Source organism: Canis lupus, chromosome 8 (assembly GCF_048164855.1).
Source record: "Canis lupus baileyi chromosome 8, mCanLup2.hap1, whole genome shotgun sequence".
NCBI classification, from domain to species: Eukaryota; Metazoa; Chordata; class Mammalia; order Carnivora; family Canidae; genus Canis; species Canis lupus.
Window position 1 is genome coordinate 57,997,069 of NC_132845.1, and position 17,198 is coordinate 58,014,266.

The following is a 17,198-nucleotide window of genomic DNA, read 5'->3' on the forward strand; positions in this document are numbered from 1 at the left end:
TAAATTGCCCTTCTAAACCTCTGGCTACAATAAGCAAACTTCAGAAGCTGACAGTTTACTTGATAAATATCTAATAAAGCTTAAATAATTATTGAAAGCAGACAAATGAAAGAGTAGAACGGCAAGAGGTGTTGTGGTGATAAATCACAGGGAAGGAGATAGAGCCCCAGCCATGCAGGGTGAACAGATTTCAGGGAATGGAAGAGAGAATCACAGGCAGACAGTGACTTCCAGAACAAGTTGATGAGCAAGTGGCTGGGGGAACCAGGAGATGTAGCAGATGGGCTTCTCTTCGGAGACCTTTCTCAAGGTGCTCAAGGTGTGACCTTTCTCAGATCTTCTGGAAGAGAGAGAGCCCAAGGAGAACATTAGTGCACCTATGGTCTGCCCTGACCTCCCGGCCTGTGGAGGGGCTCAGGTTCCAGATATCACACCTCCTTTATAAGCCCACCCAGCTGCAGTTCCAATCTTGAAGCTGGAAGAATTATAACCCTTCTTGGGGGTCATCCCCTGAACTTAACCTAGAGTCATCATCCCTGAGGGGCTGCAGGAAAGGATCCCAAACTCTTCATTCATTCACTTAACCATTCACTTGTTCAACAGACATTAAGCGCCAACTATGTGCTATAAACAGTGCTCTAGAAGCTGTCAGGCTAACCAGGGATGATTGTGGGGGCAGATCATTAAATAGATAGAAGCTTTGGGAGTTCATAGAAGCTGAATCTGGTCTGAGGCAAGTGTGGAAAGGGAAGACTTCCCAAAGAAAAGAGCACTTAAACTGCAATCTGGAAGATAAATAGGAGCGGGGTTGGCGGGGGGGGGGGGGGGGGGGGGGGGGGTGGAGGGGAGTGGGGGGTGGAGGGAGAAGGCTATTTCAAGCAATAGGAATAGAAAGTGCAAAGTCCCTGAGGCCCCCTGTTTTACCCCCCTCCCCACAGGAGGAGGTTCTGATGTCTGTGTTTCTAAGTCCATGACCAACTAGCTGCCATTTACTGAGGTAGGTTTTCTTGGTGCCCATTGGAAATACAAGGACACTGATTCTCAGAACTATTATGGACTCATCATTACCTGTGTGGTCATAGACTGTGCTTCTGCTTTGGACCCTAGCCTCCAAACACTCAGACCTGCCTTCCCTACCCTCTCTGAATTCTTCAACCCCAACCTAGCAAACCTCCCTAATGATACAGAACACTTCTGGGAGAAGATTTCCAGCTGGAGAGAACTCCCCTGGAGTCCCTGCTGAGTGGGCTCCCAGTTGATAGGACTCTTCTCTAATGCCTGCCTGGATGTCTGCCTATCACCACACACACACACACACACACACACACACACACACACACCAGTCCATTTGCCTAGACTTCCACTGGCACTCCGAATATACTGGGCCTTCCTGGCATCAACCTCTGCAGGGGCCTCAACCTCCTAAGGTGGCAAGAAGGAGAAGAAACTAGTTGGGAGCCCTCTTTTAAAAAAAAAAATGTATTTATTCCTAAGAGACACAGGGAGAGAGGCAGAGACACAGGCAGAGGGAGAAGCAGGCTCCCTGTGGGAAGCCTGATTTGGGACTCGAATCCCAACCCCAGGATCACGACCTGAGCCAAAGTCAGACGCTCAACCACTGAGCAACCCAGGCGCCCCAGATGGGAGCCCCTTTTTTGGCAGGGATGACCACACCAAAGACATTTTTGCATGAGAAGCACAGAAATGGCTTGGGCTCATCCTGTCTCAAAGTCACTTGAACGAGTCACCAGACTACTCAGAGCTACAGTGTTCTCTCCCATAACCTCGGCATAGCTCTGACCCATCCTGTCTGATGACAGAGCCCTAAATGCTTTGCAGACCCGCACATTTGGGTAACAATTTACAGAGAACTTTTCAAACCTCATCACCGGAGTGAGAGAGGCAGGGAATCCCTCCTCCGTTGAAGGCTAGTTAGTGACTAAGCTTGGTTTTTAAGACCAGATGTGACTAAGTCTTTCTTAGAGTGGATTCTGTGGAGCAATATAATCCCCACGTCAGAAGCTTTCCCACCCTGTTTTGGGTGTAATCTTTCTACGGAAGTGTAGAAGCCACGGAAGCACGGAAGCTGCAACTCTTTCCGTTGTAAGTAATAGAAACACAATCTAAACTAGCAAAAGCTAAAAAAAGAGTAATTGTTGTCTCAGGAAGCCAAGAAGGATACCAAAAGCTCCTGTGATCAGAGACCCACAAACACAGAGCCTTGGGAGTTCCGCCTCACATCCTCTCTCCCTACTGCCTCATCCTATGTCTTGCTCTGCTTGTTTCTAGTTTCATCCTAACAACAGACAAAGGGCACCTGGGTGGCTCAGTCAGTTAGGTGTCTGCCTTCAGCTCAGGTCATGATCTCAAGGTGCTGGGATCAAACCCCATGTCAGGTCTTTTGCTCAGCGGAGAGTCTGTTTCTCCCTCTGCCTCCTGCTATTCCCCCTACTTGTGCTCTCCGATTCTCTCTCTCTCTCTCTCTCTCTCTCTCTCTGTCAAATAAATAAATAAAAACAAAACAGCCCCAAATTCACATCCTCCCAGGGTACTCAGTTTAGCAGGTGGAGAGGACACAGTCCCATTCTATGTAGATAAACCCAGGGAGGAACTCTGATTGGCTCTGCTTGGATCATGTGCCCATTCCGAAGGGTATTCTGATGAGTCATTGGACCACCCTGGCTGCCCAGAGCATCAGGGACAGCCAAAAGCTATAGCAGTGGCTCAGGAGGAAGCAGATACAGGGGGGCAGCATGTGTTTGAGAGTGTGGTGAAATAGGAATATTGACGGGTACAATCTTTCTGTGAGAAAATTAAAAACGTGTTTTCAAAACCCCAAAAGTGTTTGTACCTTTGATCCAGGAAGTTGATTTCTATGACTCTGTTTTTTAGGAGGAAAAAAACGTAGAAAGACGTGTGTAAGAGAATTCTCATTGTAGTATTGTTCTCAGTAAGAAAAAAGAAATAACCAAAATGTGTACATTAAATACCTTTTATATATCACATTAAGTGGCATATTATTAATTTTCAGTGATCTTGATGGATGTTTACACACACTGATCTGGAAAGAAATTTGCAATATGTTAATTACTTTCAAGAATCAGCATACAAAGAATGTTTAGACAAATTTTTGGTTTTCAAGAAAAGAGCTTGTTTATTTTCATTACAAGAAAAAACCTTTTGTTAACTACCTATGGTGACAGATGTTAACTTATTAGTGATGATCTTTTTGCAATATACACAAATATCAAATTATTTTTATGCACCTAAAACTAATATAATGTTATGTGTGGATTATATCTAAATAAAAACAATAATAATAACACAACATTTACATTTCTTAAAAAATAAGTTTACTTTTAGGGGTAACAATTGGAGTGGAGTAAGAGGAAGGTGTCTTGAGGGCAGGCAAGTTCTATTTCTTGAGATGCTTGCTACTTACAAGGGTGTATTCACCTTATGAAAATTCACCAAGCTGTCCATTTATGAGATGTGAACCTTACTTTGTGTATTTTATACTTCAGTAAAAATATGTTTTTGCAAATGCATGTATTTATTTATTTTTATTGTTATTTGTGAGAGAGTGCATGGATGTGGCCAACTAGGGGGAGGGGCTGAAGGAGAGAATCTCAAGTAGACTCCCTGCTGAGCACAGAGCCCCACATGGGGCTTCATCTTATGACCCCTGAGATCATGATCTGAGGTGAACTCAAGAGCCAGACGCTTAACTGACTGAGCCACCTAGGTGCCCCACAAATGTGTGTATTTAAAGAAAAAAGTTCAGGGTAGTTACCTGTGGATGGTGAAGTTAATAGTGATTTAAAACAATTCTTTGTAGAAATCTTTATTGTCTATTTTTACAAAGTTTTTTGTACAAGTCTTTGTTGTCTGCTTTTATAGAAAGCATGCATGACTTCTTTTCACCCCCATGGACAGTAGGGGTGAAAAAATGAAGAATGAGTTCTATCAAAGAGCTCACATTTCAATAGGTACTAGGACTAGTCAGTTTGTCTATGGTCTGAAAACCTAAACTAGACACACCTACAGAAACAAGCATGATCTACCAAGACAGGCTAAAGTGCTGTAACAGACCCCAAAATATAACAGCTCAGACACAATAGACATTTCTTCCTCATACTGCCATCTAGGGAAGGTCTCTCATAATGGCAAGCATTCCGCTCCACACGGACATTCAGGGACCCAGGCTGATGATGAGCTTTCCTTCTTAAACACTACCAAGGGGTGCCTTGGTCATGCCGTGGGTTAAGCCTCCGATGCTCGGTTTCAGCTCAGGTCATGATCTCAGGGTCATGAGATCAAGCCCTGTGTCAGGCTCTGTGCTCAGCAGGGAGTCTGATGGAAATTATCTTCTTCTGCCTCTCCTGCATCCCCCCTCCAACTCCTGCTCACTCTCGTTCTCTCCCCCTCTAAAATAAATAAATATATATTTAAAAAAAAACACACATGCTACCAAGGTCTGTCTAATTATTTTCACTCTTACCATGGGAGGTGAGAAGGAGCACTGAAGCATGGCCTGTGGAGGTTTTGTGGGTCAATACTGAAAGTGGCTCACATCACACCTGTTCATACTCCACTGGAAAAGAGCTTTGCCACAGTCTCACCTAATTGCGAGGGAGACTTGGAGCTGCAGTGCCTGGATGGGCATCCATGTTCCCATCTGTGATTCCATTGCTGGAATGGATTTTAGTCCAATTCAGTAAATGCTGCAATGGAGAGTGGGGAGCAGAAGCAGGAAGGACAGGTAACAAAGAGAAAGAGAGAGAAAGCTGACCCTAGTAGACAGTTGACACAAAGTCTACTCAAAGAGGTCCAGGTACATGGCATGTGGCCTCAGTCCCCTCCAGGCCATAGTGATGCTCCGAGTTCACAGGTAGCAATGTCCTGGTTCCTGTGGAATGTCTGCTTTGGCATGAGCTCAGCAGAGGCTTTGGTTAGAATATGAAACAGAAGCACCGCCATCTCCCCAGGGCTGGAAGTCAGAGAGGGAGGTCCCCCAAGCACACACTCTATGGCAGTAAGACGGGCTGCAAGGTTGCCCTGCTCCTTGGCTCGGCTCCCAGGGGAGGCCAGGTGACTCCAGCTGGGGTAAAGCAGGAACCAAGAATCCACAGAGGCAAATGGCGTAAACGCCTCCATCAGCTCTTCTGATCAGGAGTAACAATAAAACTAAGCACTGGATTCAATGTTTTAGAAGTCACCAGATTCCACCCAGCTTTTTCTCCCACATATAAATCGTGCATGAGAGAGACCTCCACGCCTCCCTCCCTCTGCATCACTTAAGCCTTTGGGAAGTACATTCTACAAACCCAGAGTCTTTACAGCCAGAATAGTCAGGCTAAGCCCAGAGAAAATTTGGGCAGCGCCTGTGGGCAATGTGTGGGCTACAGATGCACAAAGCAAGCGTCCAGTGAATATTATCCAGAATGTATTAGCTGATAACGCATGCACCCCAAAATCAATGAGGAAATTATCTCCTTCACACAATTGGCACAAAAGAAGGACATATTCCATGTCCCTCAGGCACAACCCAGCTATTGTCAACTCTGGCATGCGAGATGATAAATGCACGGGTGATCACGCGTCCAGATTTCGATTCCGACGATTATGCACGTGGACCATTTTTTCCCTTTATGGATCCTCGACACTTAACCTACTCAATGGTTTTTATTTGCATTGATCACATTTTATGGTATGATTAAATTTGTATGGAAGAGAACCAATTAGTTTTGTTTTACACTTATTGAATGCACTTTATAGTCAGACAAATTAACTCTCCACAGTTAGGTTGATTTATCCAGTGGCAGGAGGCTTGATAGCCCATGGAGGGTCTCGTTCCCAGCTGGGGTGAGGGTGGGGGTGGAAGATGAGGGTGGGGGTGAAGCTGGTACCTCTGAGAAACGAGCTTAATGTACTGACTCTTATGGTCCAGCAGCTTACTGTGGAGTCTGGGTGAATTTCTCTCCGGAGAGTGAATACAGGGCTGTAGCTCCATGTGGATTTCAAGAACTGATCAAGGCTTTGTCTGAAGAGGAAACATTTCCTCCTACAGAATGAAAAGATCAATGGAGTAAAATTAGGTTCTAGTTCTGCTCTTTGACGGGGCGGCTGTGAGATTAGGCCAGTCATTTAAGCTGCAGTCATTTGAGCTGCAGCAAACAGATGATGAGAAAGAGGAAGAGGAGGGAGCCCATCTCCCTACATAATTTGCTGGAGGACCAAACATGAGAGTACATATGAAAATGATTTTATAAACTGTAAAACTTTATCTTCATCTTAGTTTCCCTTAAAATAAAAAAAAAAAAAAATAGGAGCAGAGCAGCATTGTGAGAACTGAGCATAATTTGGAATCAAATGCCCTGTTCTGTGAATCTCTGTTTGCTTTCCAGCTGTGTGGCTTTGTGGAAGTCACTTAGCCTCTCAAAGCTTAAATGGTCTCATTAAGTAGAGATAAGTATCACAGATCTAATGGATATTTTAGACAGCAGTGTTTTCTGGACCATAATAAAATCACAAACCCCTTATTCTCCATCCCATTACCTTGCTTCATTTTTCTCCATGGCTCCTGTATTAGTTTGTTCAGGCTGCCAGGACACAGGACCACAGGCTGGGTGATTTCAATAATAGAAATATGTTTCCTCACAGTCCTGGATGCCAGAAGTCCCAGGTCAAGGTGTGGGCAGGTTTGGTTTCTCCTGAGGGGTCTGTCCTTGGCTTATGGATGGCTGCCCTCTGGCCATGTCCTCACCTGGTTCTCTGTGTGCATGTGCCCCCTGGTTTCTCTCTGAGTGCTCAAATGTCCTCTTCTCATGAGGACACCAGTGAGGTTGTGTTAGGGCTCACACTAATGGTTCTATTTTCACTTAATTCACCCTTAAAGATCTTCTCTCCAAAGGTGGTCACATCCTGAGATAGGATTTAAGGCTCCAACATGAATTCTGGGGGGATCCAATTCAGCCCATAACACCACCTGACATTATAGTACACATTTATCTGCAGTCATAAACTCCATGAGAGACCTTGTCTCCACCCCATACACCTAATACTTAAAACAGTGCCTGGCACATAATAAGTGCTCAATAAACATCTGTTGAATGACTTAAGTGCTTACCATAATGGCAGTTCCAGCACATTCTAGTTCCATCATGAGGACACCCACTGATAGCTGGGCTGCAATAAATCATCCCTGAAGATTTTCCTAACTATTGCCACTTCCCATGATTAGCTTCTGTTGCACTTGCCCTGGGATCCCAGGATTCAAAGAAAACCCTATCACATGCGTATTTAATACTTTATTCCCAAACTCATGAAGCCTTGAGCTTCAGGGTTGGAAGGAAATGAATATGTCATCAGATTCTATTTAAAAACGAGTGAAGGAAACCCTTTTATAGTGTTCCTTGCTAATCTTCTCCATGACCAACGCCAGGAACTAGGAGCCCTTTACCCCTGGAAGCAGCCAGTTTTGTGATTAGAACGTGTTCTTTGGGGTGCACAATGAAGCAAAACACAAGGATGTTCTTTTTAGAATGGGTTATAATAGTTAACGGAAACAAATATCTCTAAGTAGGCAAACAGATGGCAAATTGGTTTATCTGTGTGGTAGTAAAAGTTCTCAGTAATTCAAATAAATTCATTAGGTCTACGGGAAACTAAATGAAGTCTCAAAACACAATATTGATATATATAATATGATACTATATACAAACGTGTTTATTAACTTATATATGTGGATATTCATTTTATTTTTTTAAAGATTTTATTTATTTACTCATGAGAGACACAGACAGGCAGAGACATAGGCAGAGGGAGAAGCAGATTCCCTATGGGGAGCCTGATGTGGGATCCGATCCCAGGACTCCAGGATCAGAACCTGAGCCAAAGGCAGATGCTCAACCACTGAACCCCACAGGCACCCCAGATATTTACTTTAAAATAATGTATCTTGCGTTTAGAAAAGATACAAAACCTTGCATGGGATGGATACACAGCAACTGCAGAGCATTGGTGTGGCCAGTGAGAGGGGCCATCAGGAGGGCCAGGGGAGGGGCATCTTTAACTCTACCTGCAACATTTATTTTTTTAACAGAGAAGCCTGAAGCAAATATGGCAAAATGTCCACATCTTTTGCACCTTGGTGGCAGGCACATCATATAATTATTTTCCCCTGAACTTTTCTGATGTTTGAAACATGTCTTAACTTCTTTTTAAAGTATTTCAGTGACCAGGGGCAAGTATCATCTTTAACTGAACTAACGTGAGACCCTACATCCAGCCACTGGTCCTGGTTCTGACCTCTGGAGCCATCCAGAATAGATGTTCTTCTTCTTATCCACCATCTCTATTGCCTTCCTAGGTAGGACAAACACGCCAGGTGACCTCACCGCCAGCCTTGTGGCCAATACTGCAGCTGAATCGCATCTGGACAGACAGACTCCTGCCTCTCCCTTCCTTACTGAGTCAATCCAGAAGTATAGAGTACCTGCCAAATGAATATCAGGACTCTTCCCCCTCTGAGCTCACCGTCTGGTGAGAGAAACATATATGCAACCGGATAAATATGGTGTGATGTTCTAACCAGACAGCTGGCACACAGAGATTGAAATTAGAGGAGTATATGACTAACCCCCCTCCAGCCAAATGGTCTGAAGGCTGGAGATGCTTAGCTGGAAAAAGTAACCCCCAAGGGGGCCAGGGCTGGAAGTGTGCATCCCACCGAGAGGCTCAGTCACCTGGCTACCTGCAGGGGGGAGGGGGGAGGAGGGGATGTAATCCAGCAGTGTTCCCAGGAAGAAGAAGGAGGAGGAGGAGGAGGAGGAAGAGGAGGAGGGGGGGGAGGAGGGGGAGAGAAGAAGAAGAAGAAGGAGGAGGAGAGAAGAAGAAGAAGAAGGAGAAGGAGGAGGAGAAGAAGAAGAAGGAGAAGAAGAAGGAGAAGAAATAATAATAATCATCATCATAATCATCATCTCAGGAAATTTTCTTCCAGTCTCTGCCACAGGAACTGAACAGAAAGGGGCAGACAGGCAGGTGTCCGTAAAAACCGCTAAAGGTGGCCACAAGCACCATGGGTAGAGTTGTCCTCCCGTGGGTGGGGATTCATTCAGAGGCGGGCGCACAGGGAATTGGGAGATGCAGCCCCTTCCTCGTGGAAAGCTCACTCCAGGAAAAGAGCAGAGCCTGGGAGAAGTGGGGGGAGGGCAGCTTGGGGTCCAAAGTGGGGCCGCGCAGGTACCACCAAGGGGCTGGCACTCGAAGGACAGGCCCAGACAGGAGGTGGCCCACATGTGCCAGGCCCAAGAACAGCAAGGATTTTTTTTAAGATTTTATTTATTTACTCATGAGAGACAGAGAGAGGCAGAGACATAGGCAGAGGGAGAAGCAGGCTCCTTGCAGGGAGCCCAATGTGGGACTCGATCCCAAGACCCCGGGATCATGCCCTGAGCCAAAGACAGATGCTCAACGACTGAGCCACCCAGGTGCCTGAATAGTAGGAATTTAAACAGGCTACTATTCAGACAGCTGGAAAAACAGATTCTGAAGAGCAAAACAGGCAAGGATCTAAGGCCAGAAAGTATGTAGCACTTTATCCAGAGGGTGAAAACTTTCATATAGAAAACTGTACTCCTAGAGGCAGAACCCTTGATGACCAAGAGGCATTGCCTGCCTGTCGGGAATCATTGGCATTCATTGAGCACCCACCACACGTTCCAGGCACAGACCCAGGGAACGTAAGTGCATTATCTCATTTAGTTTTCATAATATCTCCAGAAATCAGACAAATGCCATTTGACAACGAAACCAGACAAATGCTATGACAAATGCCATTTGATAGGTGGGAGAAATGAAATATTTTTAAAGATTATTTATTTATTTATTTATTTATTTGAGAAAGAGAGTGATCGAGAGAGAGAGAGCATGAGCGGGGGTGGGGGGTACAGAGGGAGAGTGAGAAGCAGACTGGCCGCTGAGCAGGGAGCCCAGCTCAGGGCTCCATCCCGGGACCCTGGGATCATGACCTGAGCTGAAGACAGATGCTTAACTCCCAGCCACCCAGGTCCCCCAAGAAATGAGATATCAAAAGTGACTAAGTCACTTGCCCGAGGTCACAGATTTGGCATTTGACAGTCAAACATGGAGTCTGACTTGGTAACAATATGCACCCTTGCCTTAACCAAGAACATCCCTGGGAGCAACACACACTTCACTTTCTTGCCACAACGTCTATCCGTTGACCTTGACATTCACCCTCTCAGATTCTGTTACTGTTCCTCGTACTTGTGTTAATGATGTGCTCACCGCATCCCCATGACAAGCCCAGGGGGTGACATAACTCCCCTTCTCTTGGACATGATGAAAATAAAGCCCAGAGGCAGTGATGATGCACCCAAGTCCCTCAACGAACTGGCGACGCCCTTTGACGGTGGGGTTCTCGCTTCCTCCAGCGGTGGACTTTTGGCCATAACAATGTTTCAAAAACTGTGCCCTCCCCACCCCCACTGATAGAGTCTGAGACCACTTGGGGGAAATGGGGAGGTAACACTATAATCACATCATTTTAAGATAAAATTTCCCATCCTCCTTCTCCAGAAATCTAAACGATGGTCCAGGAACTGATCTCCAAAGAAAACCATCTGCCTGGAGCTAAATATGAAGTTTCTTATGTACTGTGCCAAAGCCTTTTTCAGGCTCTGGGGGAATAACACTTTGATATGTTAATCAATGTGTACCTTTTTTTCATTCCTAGAAATGCCAGTCGCCCGATGATGTTTCCTCCATTCACAGAACATTAGGGTGGCCAATATTCCGCCCTAGAGAAGGGATGTCTCAGCTCCAATGACTCAAAGCACAATGACCAGAAAAGTTGAAGAATCCTAAGTGAATGTATAGTAAGGTGAGCATCTCAGAAACATAAAAAGACACACTCCCAGATGAAACAAATGCTTGCCAGACTTGCGGGAATGAGGAGAATTCAAGGGCAAGAGACTGACTTTGGGGAGTGAATGAGAAGGAGCCATGTGCTCTCTCCCCAAGGCCAAGTTCAGAGTCATGGTGCAGAGCATTGCAGAACCCCAAGTCTTCTGTACGGGACTCCAAAGAAGAGAGGACCCATGCTCTCCCTTTCAGGATGAGTCCCAGAATGTGACAGGACCCCAGAGCTCCCTGCACCAAGCCCGGGGGGTGCAGAAAACCAATCTTGTGCAGTCTGAGAAGGAAGCACTTGAGCCCCTGCATAGAATGAGAACCTCAGAATGTCCCCTTAGAGAGAAGGTGACAAGAAAGGGTGAGAACTCTCAGAGTCTTGTAGCTGGGCACAAAGGAAGACACAGCAGTGACCCGTATGGATAGAAGATAAGACCAGATGGGACCACCCGTAGCACAGAGGTGGCCAACTGAGAGTGACGGCAACACCCTCCTCTGCCCCCACTTCCCACTGACCTTCACTGAGGTCTTGGCTCTCCAAAATCAGACAAGACCCTAGGAGATGAGAGAACACCCACCCGCCTGATGCTCCATTTCTACCATCTGAGTCAAGCTCAATGACATGATTGTTTAAACTCTAATTCTTACATTGCTGAGATCGTGAGATAAGATTTATACCCACTACATAGCTGGGATGTCCCTTCTTGGTCCCTGAACCTCGCAGGGCCTGGTTCCCACCTCCCCCAGCCATACCAGCCTGGGCTGAGCAGAGGCTGGATTTCTGGGGAAGTTGACGCTGCAGCCCTGCTCTCGTGCCTCCGGCTGCCGGGGCTATTTGTCTGCTGGTGACAATGACAAATGGCTCCATCAGGTGGGCGGTGGAGGGATAGGGCCCTGGAGGGGGTGAGCAGAGGGGCTTTCTGCAGAAGAAGGGTCCTCCTGGGTCTGCTCTGTCTCAGGCAGAGAGAGTGAATGTCAATCCTGAGGGGTCACTTCTGTCCCTGGCAGGGTCCCTGGGATCCCTTCTCTCTTAGAGTCCCCTAGCCCTCACTTTCACCTTCACCTGGGGAAACCAGATGCATTTCTGAGCCCCACTCCCCATCAGCTTAGCTTCAAGTGAGACTTGTATCTTCCACTCCTCCCTTCCTGCCTCTTGCAAGCCCATCAGCCCTACTACCCCTAAATCAAGGGTCCTACTGTCCCCTTGAGGACAGACAGGGAGCACTATAGTCACAATGATGACCAACATTTTTAGTGTTTGAGGCATGCCAGGTCACGTGCTAAGCACCGTGTGTCCTTCTTTGACCCTCACTACATCCCTCAGAGGTAGATACTCTCATTGGCCACATCTTATAGATAAAGTGACAGAGGCTCTGAGAGGCGGGATCACATGGTTCCAATGGGGTAAAAAGATTATTATTGGGACCCAAAGCCCATACCTTAACCACAATCCACCATAGAAAGGCTGCAGGTACAGGTATGCAAGATCATGTCAGGGACACTGTCACCAGGCTGTGACAGCAAAATGATTCTATGTCCCACCCATAGAACAGCTGCCTTTCCTGGGTAGGCCAGGCAAGGGAATGGGATGAAGCTGGTCTGAAGACTGGAATCTGTGCTTATGGCTAAAAGGATCTGGAAACCATCCAGTCTGGCAAGTCATTCTTCTCTGCCCATGTGTTCCAGCTGCCAAAACGTCTTGCAGAATGCCGGAGCCCCGCCTTCCATCAGGCTGCCTCGTCTAGGCAGCTGGAAGACTCTGCAGGTGATTGCCTGGATCGGGAGTTAATGCAGCTGCATTACCATCTATGTCTCTCATGCTTAAAGAAGCATAGGGAAGAATTTTCTCTGTGTCTTCTTAAATACTTTGCATGAAAGAGACTTCTGTCATAGCCAGAGAATTGGGCACTGACCCTCAGTATCCAGGTAGCATGTCCTCGAGCTAGAACTCAGAGAACCTGGATACTGCTCTATCGGAAACAGCTGGGCAGGTGGGGATGTTAACCTGAAATAAAATGAACCAGGTTGTAGAACTGTGGGTGTCCTCATCACCATTTTAGTGTCAATGATTTAACTAAAACCTTGAAACACCGAGGATTTTTAACTCTTCCAGTTATAAGTTGTAGACACCCAACTCAAACAGGTTAAAACAAAGAAACAAACAAAAATAGGGGGGAAAGGAAGCAAAGGAGGAGAAGGGGAACTAAGTCATATAACTGAAAGGTTCATACAGGTTTTGGGTGTGGCTGGATCCAGGAGCTTTAATAACTTCATCAGAACTCTATCTTCTTGTCCCTTGTATCTCTTTCTCTTGTGTTGTCTTCACTCCCTAGCAGAAACTATTCTCAGGAGGACCAAGCAACCAATGATTCAGATTCATATCCTAAGAGTTCAGCAACCCTAATGGGAAGACTGCTTCTCTTTCCCAATAGCTCCTGCCAAAGGTCCAGGGCCGATTCATTGGTGTAGTTTGGAGCTCTGGGTTTCTGGAGCCCAAGCAAGGTCTTCTCAACTGGAAGACAGACAGTGAGTGACAAGAGTTGGATTCCTCTCGTGAGGGAGAGTAGATACCCCCTGGGTAGCCCACTCCACAGAGGAGGGTGAAGCAGAGGACCGGAAGTGACTGAATTTCTCCCTAAGCCAGGAGTCGTGTGATATGCTAACCCACAAAGCTGTGCAGTATGACCATGAACTAGCTTTTATCTTCCCAATATTTCTGTTGTCCTCGAGGAAACCAAGACTCCAAGAGGGAGGATAGTTTGACCTCCACAGCATGACCTCAGGTTCAAGCTCACATGTGGCTGATTCCACCAGCACTGTTCCAAAGCTGATGGAGAATCTAACTTCAAAGGGTCCTAGCTCCAGAAGAAACACTATTTCGTTGGGTCCCTTTGCACCAATTACTATTCTCTGAGCTTTACTTTCGGCAGCTGTGAAATGACAACACTGTCCTAAATCAGGGCTGTGAACCAGCAGAGTCTTCCAGGCAGGACACAGTTTTCAGAAAGCCTGGAGGATAGCCCTTCTTTTCAGCCAGCACTACCAGCACCAGAAGTGACATGCAGCTTCGCCTGCGTCCAAAGGCCATGATCATTCGCAAATGACCTTGGGCACTCAGTTTAAACAATCAAAATGTGGATAATGCAGTGTGGCCTCAGTACGTTGGGTGCATTATCTCATTTAATCTTGCCCTTTGCCTAGTTATGTAACATCACAAATGTACAGAAAAGAACGTGTCAGACACATGTGTGATCTTTTCTGAGATTAAACAGATGTTAGCATTTCACCATATTGCTTTAAAATTCTTTTTAAAGAAACAAAATGTTAGAGACACTGGTAAACATGTCCTCATCAATACCCTGTATTTTTCTCTGTAGTTCCATCTTCCTCCAGAAGTGCCTTCAATATCGGATTGGCATGAATAAACTACAACTATGTTTACATTCATTCCATTTTGTATATAAACATAAACTATATTTATTATATATGTATGTTCATGTATACATGCACGTATATATATATATTTTGTTTGTTTGTGTGTTATCAATTTTACATGCAGCATCCTTTTAAAACTTGCTCGATCCTCAAACTTAGTTTTCTTAATTTATCCATATCCATATGGATCTGGTACATTCATTTAAACTGTAGTATCATATTCTTTTGCGAATAAACTATAATTTATTTACCATTCCCCAACCGAGAGAATATTGGTTGTTTTTACATTCTTGTAATGACAAACTACTATAATAAGAATCTTTGTATAGTTCTCCTTGGGCACATACTGGAGAGTTTCTCCAGCGCAAACACCCAGAAATGGAATCGGTAGGTAATAACATGAGTGTATCCGACTTTACTAGGTAATGCCAAATTGCTGTCCACAAAGTGGCTTTACCAATTTATACTCCCACCAGAAAGATGAATTTCCACTTCTTCATATCCTCACCAACACTTGTGTTACCAGATTTATTGATTTTGTCAGTCTGACAAGTACAAACTGTTATTTCACTGCTACATTTTGAATAGACCCAAGAGTGGCATTGAGAATATTTTTATAGTTGATTGGATATCAGGTTTTCTTTTCCAATTATTTTTTCACATACTTTATCATTATTGGATTGTTTCTTAAGGATTTCTGAGGGTTCTTAATACATCCTACATGCTAATAATCCCTTACTAATTATATGACTGGCAACCATCTTCCCTCACACTGTCTGTTCCCAAGGTTTTATATGTATTTTGTCATACAGAAGTTTTAGTTTAATGTACTGGTGTCTATCAATATCTTCCTTATATTCTCCTTTGTGACTTAGGTTTTTCCTAAGTCACAAATTTCTTTGAGAAATTTTTTCTACTGAATCTCATAAAAAGATTCTCCCAGGTTTTCTTCTAACAGTTGTATTTCTGTTATGCTGTTCACATATATAGTTTGACTATATCTAGAATTTTTTTTCCATAACGTTAGGCATCTACTTTGAATCCATTTCTATATGGATAGCAAATCAGCCCAGCACTAATGGTTCCTATTTTATCATGTCATATACCAAACTCTCTAATTACAAGAAGGTCTGTGTCTAGATGGGTTTGTAACATTGTTCTAACTACTGGGTGAATTCCCAGGCCTATACCAGGGTTTTCACTGTGTGGCTTTCCCAGCTACTATGTTTCTGTGTCTCAGCTCCAAACTTCCACACTCAGCTTTGTGATGTTGGGGTTGGGACCCCGTGATCCCCAGTTCTTCCCCAGTTCTATTTGTCAGTTGCTTCTGTTAGGCATCAGGAATGGGCTCTCTTATTGAGAGACTGGGATAAGAATAAGAGGCTCGCTCCTTCTGTCTGCTTGTGGTCCCCGTGATGATCACACACTTCCTCAGCCCAGGAGCAGTGGTTCTTCTCTGTAGCAGTGGCTTAATCATTGGCAGTTCTCCCCACACTTGAAAACAGCCTCACCACACCCTCTTCACGACACCAGCACCAATGAGCTGTGCTCCCTCCTCAGAGCTCGGAGTCAGTCATGTGGAGTCCTACTCTCAGCATTGACTTTCAATAATTCCATTTTCCTTTGTCCCTCTGTTCCTGAGTCAGTAGTTAGCTCCTGTAGCAGCCTCTGTGATGGCTTTGTGTCCTTTACAGCGTTTTATTTACCTAATCAATTTTATACCCAGTTGACACTTCTTTATATTAAACTCTCCCTGTTATAGCAACTGGTGTGGTATCTCTCTCTTGACAGGACCCTTACTGATACCGCAACTTTACAGTAAATTTTGATGCCAAAGAAGGAAATGTTCTATTTTTCTTCTTGAAAATGTTCTTATATATTCTTGGCTCTTACTTTCCCACGTGAGCTTTATAGGCCCGATTGTGAAGTTCCACCAACATAATAATATTAATATTAAGCATTTGAATATTTACATAGCAATTACATAAATTTATGTCTAAATCTCAACTAAGATTTTTCCGATCCATGAACACAACATGATTTTCCCATTTCTTCAGGTCTTCTTCTATGTTTTTCATTAAGATACTCTATTTTTCTTCATAAAGTTTATATACATCCTCTGCTAGATATACTTCTAATTAATTTAGGGGTTTTGTTGTTATGGTACATTAAATCTCTTAAATTGCTGTTTTTAATTGTTTCTGGCTAGTGTTTAAGAAGGCAATTGATTTTCTTCTGTGTATTGATCTTGTATCCAGCAACTTGATGAACTCCTGTATTTGTTTTTAATATGACTGTATATCCTGTAGAATGTTTCTATGTAGTTATATCAACTGTGAATATTGACTGCCTTGTTTCTTTTTTTTTTTTTTACAACTGCTACAGCTTTCTTTGTATGCATGTGTATAGGTCTGTGTATATGTGTCTTATTACACTACTGTCATGCCCTCAGCTCAACATTGAAAAGAAACACTTTCTTTTCTAGCCAAGATGGATTTACAAGACCTGAATCTACCTTCTCACTTGAAACATCAAAAAAAAAAAAAGTTATTTAAAAAAATATGAAAAAATAGTTCTCAAGAATATTGGGTATTAGGCAAGGAAGGTCAGTGAACTCTGAAAGATAGGGAAAAAAAGGAGATAAGCTCTGAGATTGCTCCAGGTTACTGCCCAAAGAAAGTTTCCAGCACAGGGAGGGTGACCCCACACAGAGTGAAGTCCACCTGAAGTAAGGGGATAAGTCTGAAATTCCAGGAAGGCCAAGATAGCTAGAGTTCACAGGATAGAATGCCAAAGAGGAAAATACCATTCAGAGGGAGAACTCCTTG